The sequence below is a fragment of the Macrobrachium nipponense genome, chromosome 35, assembly GCF_015104395.2.
Source record: "Macrobrachium nipponense isolate FS-2020 chromosome 35, ASM1510439v2, whole genome shotgun sequence".
NCBI lineage: Eukaryota > Metazoa > Arthropoda > Malacostraca > Decapoda > Palaemonidae > Macrobrachium > Macrobrachium nipponense.
This window is the reverse complement of record NC_061096.1, coordinates 29,179,298-29,190,815: the sequence shown is the minus strand read 5'-3', so window position 1 is coordinate 29,190,815 and position 11,518 is coordinate 29,179,298. Positions and strand designations below refer to the sequence as shown.

The 11,518-nt window shown below is 45.5% G+C and overlaps 1 pseudogene; it reads left to right on the top strand.

Annotated features, from left to right (window-relative positions):
• The first annotated feature begins 1,639 nt into the window (after positions 1 to 1,639).
• LOC135208539 (corepressor interacting with RBPJ 1-like) overlaps positions 1,640 to 11,518 on the top strand; it is a 31,099-nt pseudogene continuing 21,220 nt past the window's right edge.

Here is an 11,518-nt window from a genome sequence, read left to right as displayed (position 1 = left end):
CAGTGACAATCGTGACATGATGACGTTTAGAGGAGTTGCCAGTCTTTGCCATAGGAATCGTATTTTTTTTCTTTTAATCTTTTTGGCAGCTTATGGCAAATTCGTTATAAAAATACGGACATTATTTACAAAAATACGATAATTTATCAATTACAAACTTTCATTTGAATTAATTTGCACAAAATCATAGAATAAAGATCATGCATTATATGTAAGAAATGACAAACTCCTAAAAACAATTAAATGTCTTCCTTCTCAAATGACAAGTTATAGGTGATAGAATGTGGGTAACATATGGAAATTAAATAATGAATATACAGACACAGCAATATTCTGGAGTTGGACCGTGTTAGGTCCACATCAGACCCCTTATTTCTTTAACAATTTATCATGATGGCAAGTCCGGCCCTATCCAAACCAGCCATCATCATGAATACAGTATGGCCCAAGCAGAGGAAGACATTGAACAATGAAAATATACAGTAGTTTCCATCATAACTATTTTTATCAAAAATAATCTCTCTCTCTCTCTCTCTCTCTCTTCTCTCTCTCTCTCTCTCTCTCTCTCTCTCTCTCTCTCTCTCTTCTGTGTGTGTGTGTGTGTGTGTGTGTGTGTGTGTGAAGAAAACTCCATAAAACGTCAGACAAGAGCACTTCAGGGGTAGCTAACGTAAGGCTTTCTTTTCCTCTCAATATTTGCTGTCAAAGCCAAAACGTCTGTTTTCATGTCTTAAATCTCATAATAAAAAAGATCCAATACATTAAACAATAGCCTTAACTTAAATTCTATTGAATTTCTTATCGCTGGTCTTGATATTCATCTCTGGAACCATCGTACAATTACCTGATTGTGCATGCTACAGAGTATTTAACATAGTACAAAATTATTTTGATCTCCCTCTGTGTTCAGATCTATACTTTATATCCATCAATTAGCATTGACAGATATACAGTTGGCTGTAACAGTCGTACCTTTTCTTCTGGGAATATTTATTCCTGTTACTACTAAGCAGTGAAAGTATAATCCTAATCCTTTGGTTGAATCATTGGAAGTTCTAACGGGGCACCGATGCATTTTTCTTGAGCAAGTTGACATGAGACTATATATACCGCTATGGTTTCTTGTTTGCTATATGCTTAACTTTGTTGTTTGTGTTATTTGCTGATATTTATATTATTTTTTTATTTTCTGTCATAGCCTATTTTTTTACTTTTCAATTTCATTCTTTGTACTGGGCTGTTTTCCATGCCCTATGGCTATGGGTCCATTCCTTTCCACTTGACTCATAATAGAAAATAGGCTGTATATAAGTAACGACATTTATGGCTGTGCGGAGTATTTAATTAGTTTTATGAATTCTGTGAATTAAATACTATTGAGTTATTAGCACGCATCAATGCATATGGTATTATGTAAAATCGTTTACAGCAAAATTCAGAAAACATTGTATTGATGCATGATTAATCTCTACGGGACTTAATGTTTGAAATTGTGTATTCTTAAAACAAGTGCTTAATTTCGCAACTAAATACATAAATTATGATTATGAACATGTGTATTCTCATTTCTTGTGTTCTGTAGGTGCTTAATTTCGTGATTGAACACAGAATTTATTATTACTACCATTTAGTACAAGCGTGACTCAACGTTGTATGCAGAAAGGAGCGAAGAAGTATTCCAGCGTCAGCCATTGTTGTTTACATTGTGGTTTTCCTTATAGTGATTGTGTATCGCTTAACAATTATAACGATTTGGTGACTCGTTTTTACACCACTAACCATGGGGAAGGGTTTCAACAATTACATGTGTAAAAAGTTCTTCCACCCTGCATCCAGAGACAATCTGAAGCGGGTATGTAGTATATTGTGGCCTAAGAAGGTTAATCTTAACCCAGCTACCTACTTGATTGCCTACTTAGGCTAGCTATAGGGTAGATTAGGATAGGCAATCCTAGATAGACTACCCAAGGCTCCCTTTCTTAAAGTCGGTTACTTCACCTAACCTATGATGAAGCTTAACTTTCCTAAAGTAGCCTAGGTATCCTTTGTAGGGTAAAAAACCGCAGGGTACAGAGTGGACCATGTACCATCAGCGTGAACAATCTAAAAAAAAGTACATTATAACGCGTCCTGACATCGGAGATGGGCATCAGTCACGACTTGTTGTTGGTGAGAAACGGAGCTAAAGACCTCTACTCTCCTTTCGAAGTAAGTATTTTCTCCAAAGTTAGAAATTAAGGCCAAATTTAAAGCAATAAACAGAGGGTAGTGAAAAGGGTGTCCAACGCAGTGCAAATCTCACCAAATCGCTTTTGGAATTTTTACTTATGCTTGAATATTTTTGAAGATTGACGCCATCTTGATGTCTGCGGAGTCGCTTGTGTCAATAAACTAACCATTTCCTGTGATAAATCCGCACACCACTTGTACCCTCAGACGCTGGGGCACTTTCATCACAACAATCAGAACACGGTCCCTAACCGGTTTGTTTGTTAGTAAACAACTGTTTTGGTAGAAGACGACGACGAAGAGTGCACTTCGATAATTTTTTTAAATAAATAGTAAAACATCAATATTTTACATATTTATGATGATTAATTTGAAAATATTCGTTATTGAAAAAGTAACTTGATTCTGACTCAAATTTAAGTAATTATTTTTTGGAATTAGAAAGTTCTTTTAAGTCCTGTATTATGACGTCACGACATCTTGACTTTCGTACCTATTGTAAATAATTGCTTTACTCAACTTTCTTGCAGAACAGTTTACCAGTTATTCATGCAGATTATCAGCTCTTCATGTAATTGGTATAATCGTAATGCGCATATATATCTTTATTATTTACTTTTTGGATATATGAAGATGTTTTACTGCCAGATTATCGCTGTAGTGTGACGCAATCGTTTTTGGTCCCTGGGCCTCTGTTTTCGCACCATAAGAAATTATGGGGCCGAATTTGCAATGACCAGAAAGTCGTTAAAAGAGGAAAGTTAGCATTGAGGGGCATATGTTTTGATTGAGAAAAATATAAATTTAGGGTAAAAAACCGCATGGTACAGGGTGGACCATGTACGATCAATGTGTACAACCCCAAGAAAAGTACATTATAACGCGTCCTGCACCCGGAGTAATGAGGTCTTTAGCTCCGTTTCTCACCAACAACAAGTCGCGTCTCTGATGCCATCTCCGATTTCAGACGCGTTCTAATGTGCTTTTTTGGGGGTTGTACACATTGATCGTACATGGTCCACCCCTGTACCATGCGGTTTTTTACCCTATACAATAGCTAGCTTGTAAAAAATACTTGATTACAAAAAACTTGATTGACAACTAAGCAGCATACCTACTATGGGTTTCAGAGACAGTGCAAGCACGTTTTTGGGCAATACCTATTTCTGTAACGAACACTCGTATCAGAACGAGATTTTGCTATAGTGCATTACACCCAGTGCCGTAATTTATAAGGGTATCGTGAATCACTAATCGTAAAGAATAACGACACTTGTCCCTGTACCAAGAGACAAAAACTCCATTATGCAGAAATGGATACGAACACGCTTATAAAGCTCCACCTACTTCTTCGTTTTGCAACACTAAGAATGGCAAAATCATCGTTGGCCCAACATTAGTGGAAGGCTTCACACATACGCCGATTTCATTAGTTATAAAAAAAACAACATGGTTTTCCATGAATTCTAGTTGTCATAGTAATGCAATAATGATAAAATTGCTTTAATATTTATGTATAGTATATACTTCCAATACATAGCCTAATTTCACCAATTTCCACGTTTTGTGTAAGTCTCATACCCAATTTGGAGGGTGAACACCTACCAATTGGCAACAGAGAGAGAGAAGGGAAGGCGAAGGAAGGAAGGAAGGACAGGGGTGGGGGGAGAGGGTAGGCGAGCTTTTTACTCCTTTGTTCGTATCCATTTCTGCATAATGGAGTTTTTGTCTCTTGGTACAAGGAAAAGTGTCATTATTCTTTACGATTAGTGATTCACGATACCCTTATAAATTACGGCACTGGGTGTAATACACTATAGCAAAATCTCGTTCTGATACGAGTGTTCGTTACAGAAATATTGCCAAAAAATGTGCTTGCCATGTCTCTGAAACCCATAGTAGATATGTTGCTTAGTTGTCAATCAAGTTTTTTGTAATCAAGTATTTTTTACAAGCTAGCTATTGTATAAATTTGTATTTTTCTCAATCAAAATATATGCTCCTCAATGCTAACTTTCCTCTTTCAATGACTTTCTGGTCATTGCAAATTCAGCCCCATTAATTTCCTATGGTGTAAAAACAGACAGAGGCCCAGGGAGCAAAAGCGATTGCGTCACACTACGGCGGTAATCCGGCAGTAAAACATCTTCATTTATCCAAAAAGTAAATGATAAAGATATATATGCGCATTACGATTATAACAATTACATGAATAGCTGATAATAATCTGCATGAATAACTGGTAAACTGTTCTGTAAGAAAGTTGAGTACTATAGCAATTCATTTACAATAGGTACGAAAGTCAAGATGTCGTGACGTCATAATACAGGACTTAAAAAAACGTTCTAATTCCGAAAAATAATTACTTAAATTTGAGTCAGGAACCGAGTTACTTATTCAATAATGAATATTTTTGAATTAATCATCATAAATATGTACAATATTGACGTTTTACTATTTATTTAAATATCTAGTGCATGCTTCGTCATCATCTTCTACCAAAACAGTAGTTTCCCTAAAAACGTCGTGGCCAGGGCTGTTTTCTGATTGTTGTGATGAAAGTGCCCCAGCGTCTATGGGGTACAAGTGGTGTCCAGATTTATCAAAGGAAATGAGGAGTTTATTGACACAAGCGACTCCGTAAACATCGAGATGGCGTCAATCTTCTAAAATATTTTAGCATAAGTAAAAATTTCGAAAGCGTTTTGATGAAGTTTGCACTGCGTTGGCCACCCTTTTCATTACCCTCTGTTTAAAGCTTTAAATTTGGCCTTAATTTCTAACTTTGGAGAAAATACTTACTTCGAAAGGAGAGTAGAGGTTTTTAGCTCATCTCTCACCAACAACAACTCGCGACTGATGACCATCTCCGGTGTCAGGACGCGTTTATAAGTACTTTTTCGGAGGGTGTCCAGCTGTGACCGTCGGTATGTTGGCCAGTCCATGCGGTTGTTTACCCCAGCTAGCTAAACTAGCTATGTTGGTAAGAAAAGGTAGAACTTATCCATATAGGGTAAACAACCAAGTGGACTGGCCAACTCACCAACTACCGCGGTTTTGGCCACCCTCCGAAAAGGTACTTTCTGGGCCCAGCCCGTGTCGCTACGTGAAATGTCCCTTTAGCACACATTTCTAAGGTAAATTAATACTAACGCCCGAAATAGATTTTTGTTCCGATACGTAATACAAACCATCGGTCCTTTAACAATAGGAAGTAGCTAGCGGCAGCTGGAACGGTCGTAAGCTTCGAACAAGGGGAGAACGGTAGTTAACTGCTTGTCCGACAGTCGCGCGCCGCGCGACTGGGAGGTAAACAAATCACTTTTGCTTTCGGCCGCGGTGTGAAGGACGTGTTGCGTCATCGCTCTCTGCCCGCTTCATCGTCGTATGCTTTGTTTATATTGTGTTTTCTACTAATGGTTTGTTTGACTTGAAAATGAAACTGTAAGTACACTGTTTTTCATTTTCATTACTTTAATTATGAACCCTTGAATTATGTCTCGGTGCCGAGGGCGGGCGCGCTCGCGCCGAGTCATGTATTTGGGCGAAAGGGTGTAATTGAAAAATGTAAGTACTTTTTTCATTATATTTTTGCCCTGTGCGTTCGTTACCGAGAGTGTGATTGCGCTCGGCACGAACTTTTAATTTTGTATAATAGAATGCAATGAAAGTGGATTCGCAATTGCAATATTCTTTTCATTTTCATTTATTGATTGCATGAATTTAATCTGGATCAATTTTCGTTCTTACCCGGGAATTGATCCTTACGATTTTTATGTGAAATGAAATCGCAAGTGCAGTATTCTGTTCATTTTCATATATATTTTATAGATAGCATCATATTATTGGATCAAGTTTCCGTTCTTACCCGGGAATTGATCTTTTCTCCTTTAAGTTCTATGAAGTGAATCGCAAGGGCAGTATTCTGTTTTCATTTTCATATTACTTTTCACTGCTGTGCGGGGGTGGGGGAAGCGAAGGTCTGCCAGGAAGTTGGTAGCCGATTCTTCGTCTTCCTTCCTGCCCCCCGCTCAGCTTCTTCATTGTATTTTGTATTTGGGGTCTTCCTTGCGTTCGGGGTGGGGCATGTCTTCCCCCCGTGCGTGAGGGAACCCCTCTTACTAATCTATCTATGTTACCGCAGGTGCTACATCCGTGGGAGACGACCTTGGATGTAGATGTAGATCCTCACGAGGTTTGTACTCGTTGTCGGTGGCGAGAGTGCTCCCGCAACGAGCCCTGTGTAACGTGTATGCATTCGTCAGAGGCGCAGTGGGTGCTGTACGAGGACACAAGAAGTCATCGGAAGTCCAGTGACTCCTTTGGTAACGGACGTCCAGTTGTACTCGGGGTCTTCCGTCCGCTCTGGGTGGGGTCTCTCTCCCCCCAGGCGCGAGGAAGCCCCTCTAATTAACCCGACTGTTGCTTCCGCAGGTTTGCCATCAGCGAGGACGACCTGGGACAGGTGTGGGAGTCGCTGGGACTGCAGGGGTTGATTCAGCGGTTGGCGGGGTCGGCAGTGGTCACTCATGATACGGTAACCACTACAACAACCACAATCTCGACACCAGCATATGAGATGTCACCGCACCTGGTGTACACACCACATGTCATGTCGGTAACACCCACGCTGCAATCCAGAACCAATTCCTGCCGTGCCAATCAGGACGGTGCCACCGCCACCTGGGTTCTTTGTATTGCCGACCCCGGACTGCCGCTGCCCAAAGAGTACCCCCCTGGACCTGCCGCCAGTGCCGAGGATGACGGTAGCTGCCGACAGGACGCCTGTCTCTCCTGTGGTACCTCCTGCCGTGCCTGCCGTACCTGTTGCGGTCCCAGCCGCTCATTCCCTTTCAGATCAGGTGCCTGCTGCTCATTCACTTTCAGATGTTCCTGCTGTTCCTGGACCTGTTCCTGTTGTTCCTGCTGTTGGTGATGCTGTCACAGTCTCAGGTCTTTCCGGACAGGTGCAGTCGGGCCCTGTTGCTTCGGCAACTGCCCCGGCTCCCTCCTGGATGGAAGACCTGACGTCTGTCCTGCGGAGCCTGGCGAAGAAGAAGAGGAAGAGGAAGAAGGTGTCGTCGTCGTCTTCTTCGTCGTCCGCTGCCTCTCCTTCCCCTTCGACTTCTAAGGCCAAACAGCCGAAGAAGAAGAAGGTTGCCTCCTTCCCCCCTAAGAAGACTCCTTCGGGATCTTCTAAGGGCCCAGCTCGCTCAGGCGAGCTGGGGAGCTCTTCTGCTGGTCCTCCTGTTCCTTCGGGAACGGGGCCCGTCGCTTCTTCTGCAAAGAAGAAGTCGACGGGGACCAGAGGGCACCAGCCTCGGCTGGTGCGTCCTCACCTGGTGCTAGCGGGTCTGCCGCTAAACCAGGTTCCGTCTCGGCCGCTTCTCGTTCGCGAGAAGCACCGAGTGGACGCTCTTCCAAGAAGACCGTCCAGCCAAAGTTTTGACGCCCGAGCTCGCTCGCCGTCAAGACAGCGGCGCGGAGCAGAAGACTGGCGAGAGTCGTGCACACGACTCTCGCCAGGCCAGTGGACGCTCTCGCAGCGATCAACTGGCTGCTCGGGCTAACGTGACGGTCGCTGATCAGCCACGGGTTGAGGCGAGGAAGGAGTCCCCGCGGCCGCCGGTACCAGCCACGGCTGGTACCAGCGACTCGACGCGCCGAGAGGACGCTGGCCGGTCTCGACGCGACACAGAGCCTAGCAGGTCACCCGTCCGCCGCTCCCGATGGGACCGGGCGGAGACGGTGACCAGCGGCAGCTCGCCTGACGCTAGAGATCGGTCTCGACGTTCTCAGCCGAGCCAATCGCCCCAGGCGAGCGGTAAGGCTAGGCCTGCTGCTCGACCGTCACCGCGGGTTGACGATCAGCAGCAGCCCTCCACGCACGCTGGTCCTGCCAGCGAGCGAGGGGGGAGCGTCAGGTCTGCCTCTCCCATAACGGGTTGAGGCGAAGAAGGGGTCCCCGCGGCCGTCGGTACCAGCCACGGTTGGGTCCCAGCGGCTCGACGCGCCGAGAGGACGCTCGCCGGTCTCACCGTGACAGCGAGCCTAGCAGGTCACCTGACGCCGCTCCCATCGGGACCGGGCGGAGACGGTAACCAGCAACAGCTCGCCTGACGCTAGAGATCAGCGTCGACGTTCTCAGCCAAGCCTCTCGCCTCAGGCTAGCGGCAAGGCTAGGCAATGCTGCTGCGATCGCCACCCCCTGCCGCGGTTGACGATCAGCAGCAGCCCTCCAAGCACGCTGGTCCTGCCAGCGAGCTAGGGGGGAGCGTCAGGTCTGCCTCTCCTGTACCTTCAACCTCCTCGGGCTACGCCGGGAGGAGCGAGGTACCTATGAGTGATCGCGAGAGGTGCGCCGCTCGCGACCCCGCTATGACGCCGTATGGACCAGGCACGGTTCTAGGACCGACCAGGACATACGCGCAATTAGCTGGAGGCGACCGTCAGGGTCTGCCGCTCTTCCTCCTTCTGAAGGAGGAGTATCTAGGGATCTGTTCTTGTTGGAGGGACTGGACGTCCTACTCCGCAAGACGCGGTTACTCCCGAGATACAGAGGAATTTGCAGAAGTCATTAAGCTGATTCGTCAGCATAATGACCCTGCGGAAGGATTGCCGCTCCCACCAGCAGAGCCCACGTCTCTGCTCGAGTCGTTTTTGGGGCCCGAGAGGGAACCCAAACCGACGGTGGGTCTGCCGCGATCGGAGCTTGCCGATTCTGTCTCGAACCAGTGTCTCGTCTCCGGACAAGAAGGCTCTCTCAGTTCTGGCCGGTCGATCAAGCTACTTCCACCTCCTCTACTGCGACAGCGGCGTTTTCTACGTGTCTTCGGACACCGTATTTAAATACTCCTTCGGTCCTCCTGAGAGGTTTCGACCTCGACGAGGACTGGAATGAGTCGGAGGACGGTATCGGCTCTCTCCTGTCAGGTGTCGATCAGCCCCACCCAGACGACGTTCACAGTGGCGGCAGACCCTTACCTACAGTGAGAGTTCGTAACCCTCCGCGGGAAAACGTTTTCTCCTGACGATACGTTTTCCCAGACTCTGAGAGGCCATCGCCGCAAGGCGATGGCTGCTCCTACTCTTCTCCAACTGCTAGTTCCACTGGAAGGAACGAGCGAGTATCCAATTCCTTCCCCATTCCCTCTCTCCTTACGGCTACGAGGGAAAGGGGAAGGATCCTACAGAGATTTCTTTGTAGGATCCCACGTTCGGGTACTGGGCTACCGGGGGACCTTCGGGTCCTACCTGACGTAAGCCCCGGTCGTTGAGGAGGAATCCTGCTCCATTCTCGATTTCTACGGGAATCGAGAGGACCACCAGCCGATATCGTTTGACGAATTCGGTGGGGTTTTCGCAGACTGCTTAGAATTCTACGGAATTTCTAGCGCATTCAGAGGTTGTTTCGAGTTTTTTACGATCTTCAAACACTTACGCGAGACCACGGTCCAAAGTGGAGCGAGACGAGAATCCCCGATATGTTACACGATAATCGGGAACCTCGCCTATGCTCGAATTCCTGGAATTTCTAGCATTGTGAAGAAGACTGCTGCTGAAAGAACTATCTCACAGTAGGCGACCAACCTGGAATAGAGGAGATCGGACGGGAATATCCAGTTTGGCTTGAACTATCGTCTTAGTATTCGGTTCACCATTGAAGCTTTCCTTCGAGGAAGACTTCTCCTTCACTCTCTTTGATAGAGAACGAAGGTGGTCGATCTCCAATCCTTATTTTGTTTTCTTGAAGGAAAGAATTTAGGATGGAGATCGTTGTTCAGAATCCTACAAATATACTACGTATATTAACCTCGCGACCTGATTCTGCTAAGCAGTTGACTTGTCCGAGGGGTAGGCGCATATCCTAGTTATTCTACGGATTGCGACTTAGACGAGAAGTATTCTAATTGAACTGCAACTCGGGGTTGCCTGCAACCTCCCAGGAGTTTTCAGTTTCAATTTTATATACTTATGGTTTTGTCACGACAACACCATTTCAACTTTTATATTTACCGAAATTCGTTTCGCCTAAATATAATTGCCCGAGCATATCTTTTATGCTCGGTAGTTCTAGCCGAACGCATTCCTTCGTGGAATAATGGATTACCTGGCAACTCAGGATGACGAGTCAGCAGGCTCAACCACTGCGTATTGAACTGCCTCATAGCAGCTCAGTATCAGCTGGGCCTCCGAGATTCACGGTCATGTATGTCTCTCTCTCCCCTGCTTGATTGACTACCGAACCGTATCTCTGCCTAACAATCATGGACTTAGGTCTCTGATTAACGGGGATTCTCGCAATAATGAAGGACCATCTACTGCGGTGACGCTGGATTCCATCGCCTCGACATTGCGAGAATTTTCAACAGAGATATCTCTTGGACTCTTTCATCTTTTCTGTTTACCGCACGGTAACAGAAGTCTGTACAAGTCTCCCGCTGCATCGCACTGCGATAATGCGAATGATTTTGCAGACATCTGAGTTTGTCTTCAAATATCTCGTATTCGTAGGTGTACAATTGTTCATTGTTCAACCCGAATTACAAGATGTGTCAGAAGACATCGCCTACTCTCCGACCTGACAGCTCTAACCTCCCAAATGTTCAGCCCATGAGAAGCAGTTCTTCAGGCGGCTTTCACCTGTGTTTTCATTACCGAGAACGCCCCGCTTTCATTGCAACTACGACTTCTCACCGGACAGCAATGAAATAGCGGGTAGCGTTTTCAGTCATTTGTAAGCACAGGTTATGAATCTTGAGATCCTTCTCTCGATTCATATGTGAAGACGTAGGTTGCATTCAATATCTACCTTCGTCTTCAACGGTACATAGTGTTGTTTCTCCTTAGCTGAGATTCAACAAACATGAGATGTTTTACCTTTCAGGGACCTCGGTCTCTAGAAGGCAATTGACTTTCGCCTGTTGGGTACATGCCTTTAAGAGAATCATCACCTCGCTGTCCGGCATTGGTGACAAACAAATACATCATTTTGTTTTGGTCTCTCGGCATAACCCTTTAAAAAGGCGAAGGTCACGTGACTTACTCGGATGCGTTTGGACAACTTAGCCTCCTACCGAACGCAGTCAGTCGGCAGCTGTCAGAGCGCCCGAGTCAGTTACGAATTACGCTGTTGACTTAGTTCGGTTGTTACACAGCAACCATTACTTCGTTTTAATAGCTTGTCACAGTACCCATACCATTGACACCCACCATGGAGTGTCGGTGTCCTATCCACTACCGAGAACTTCGCTGCATGGGGATAGGAGGATGCGAGAGACTTCGTTGC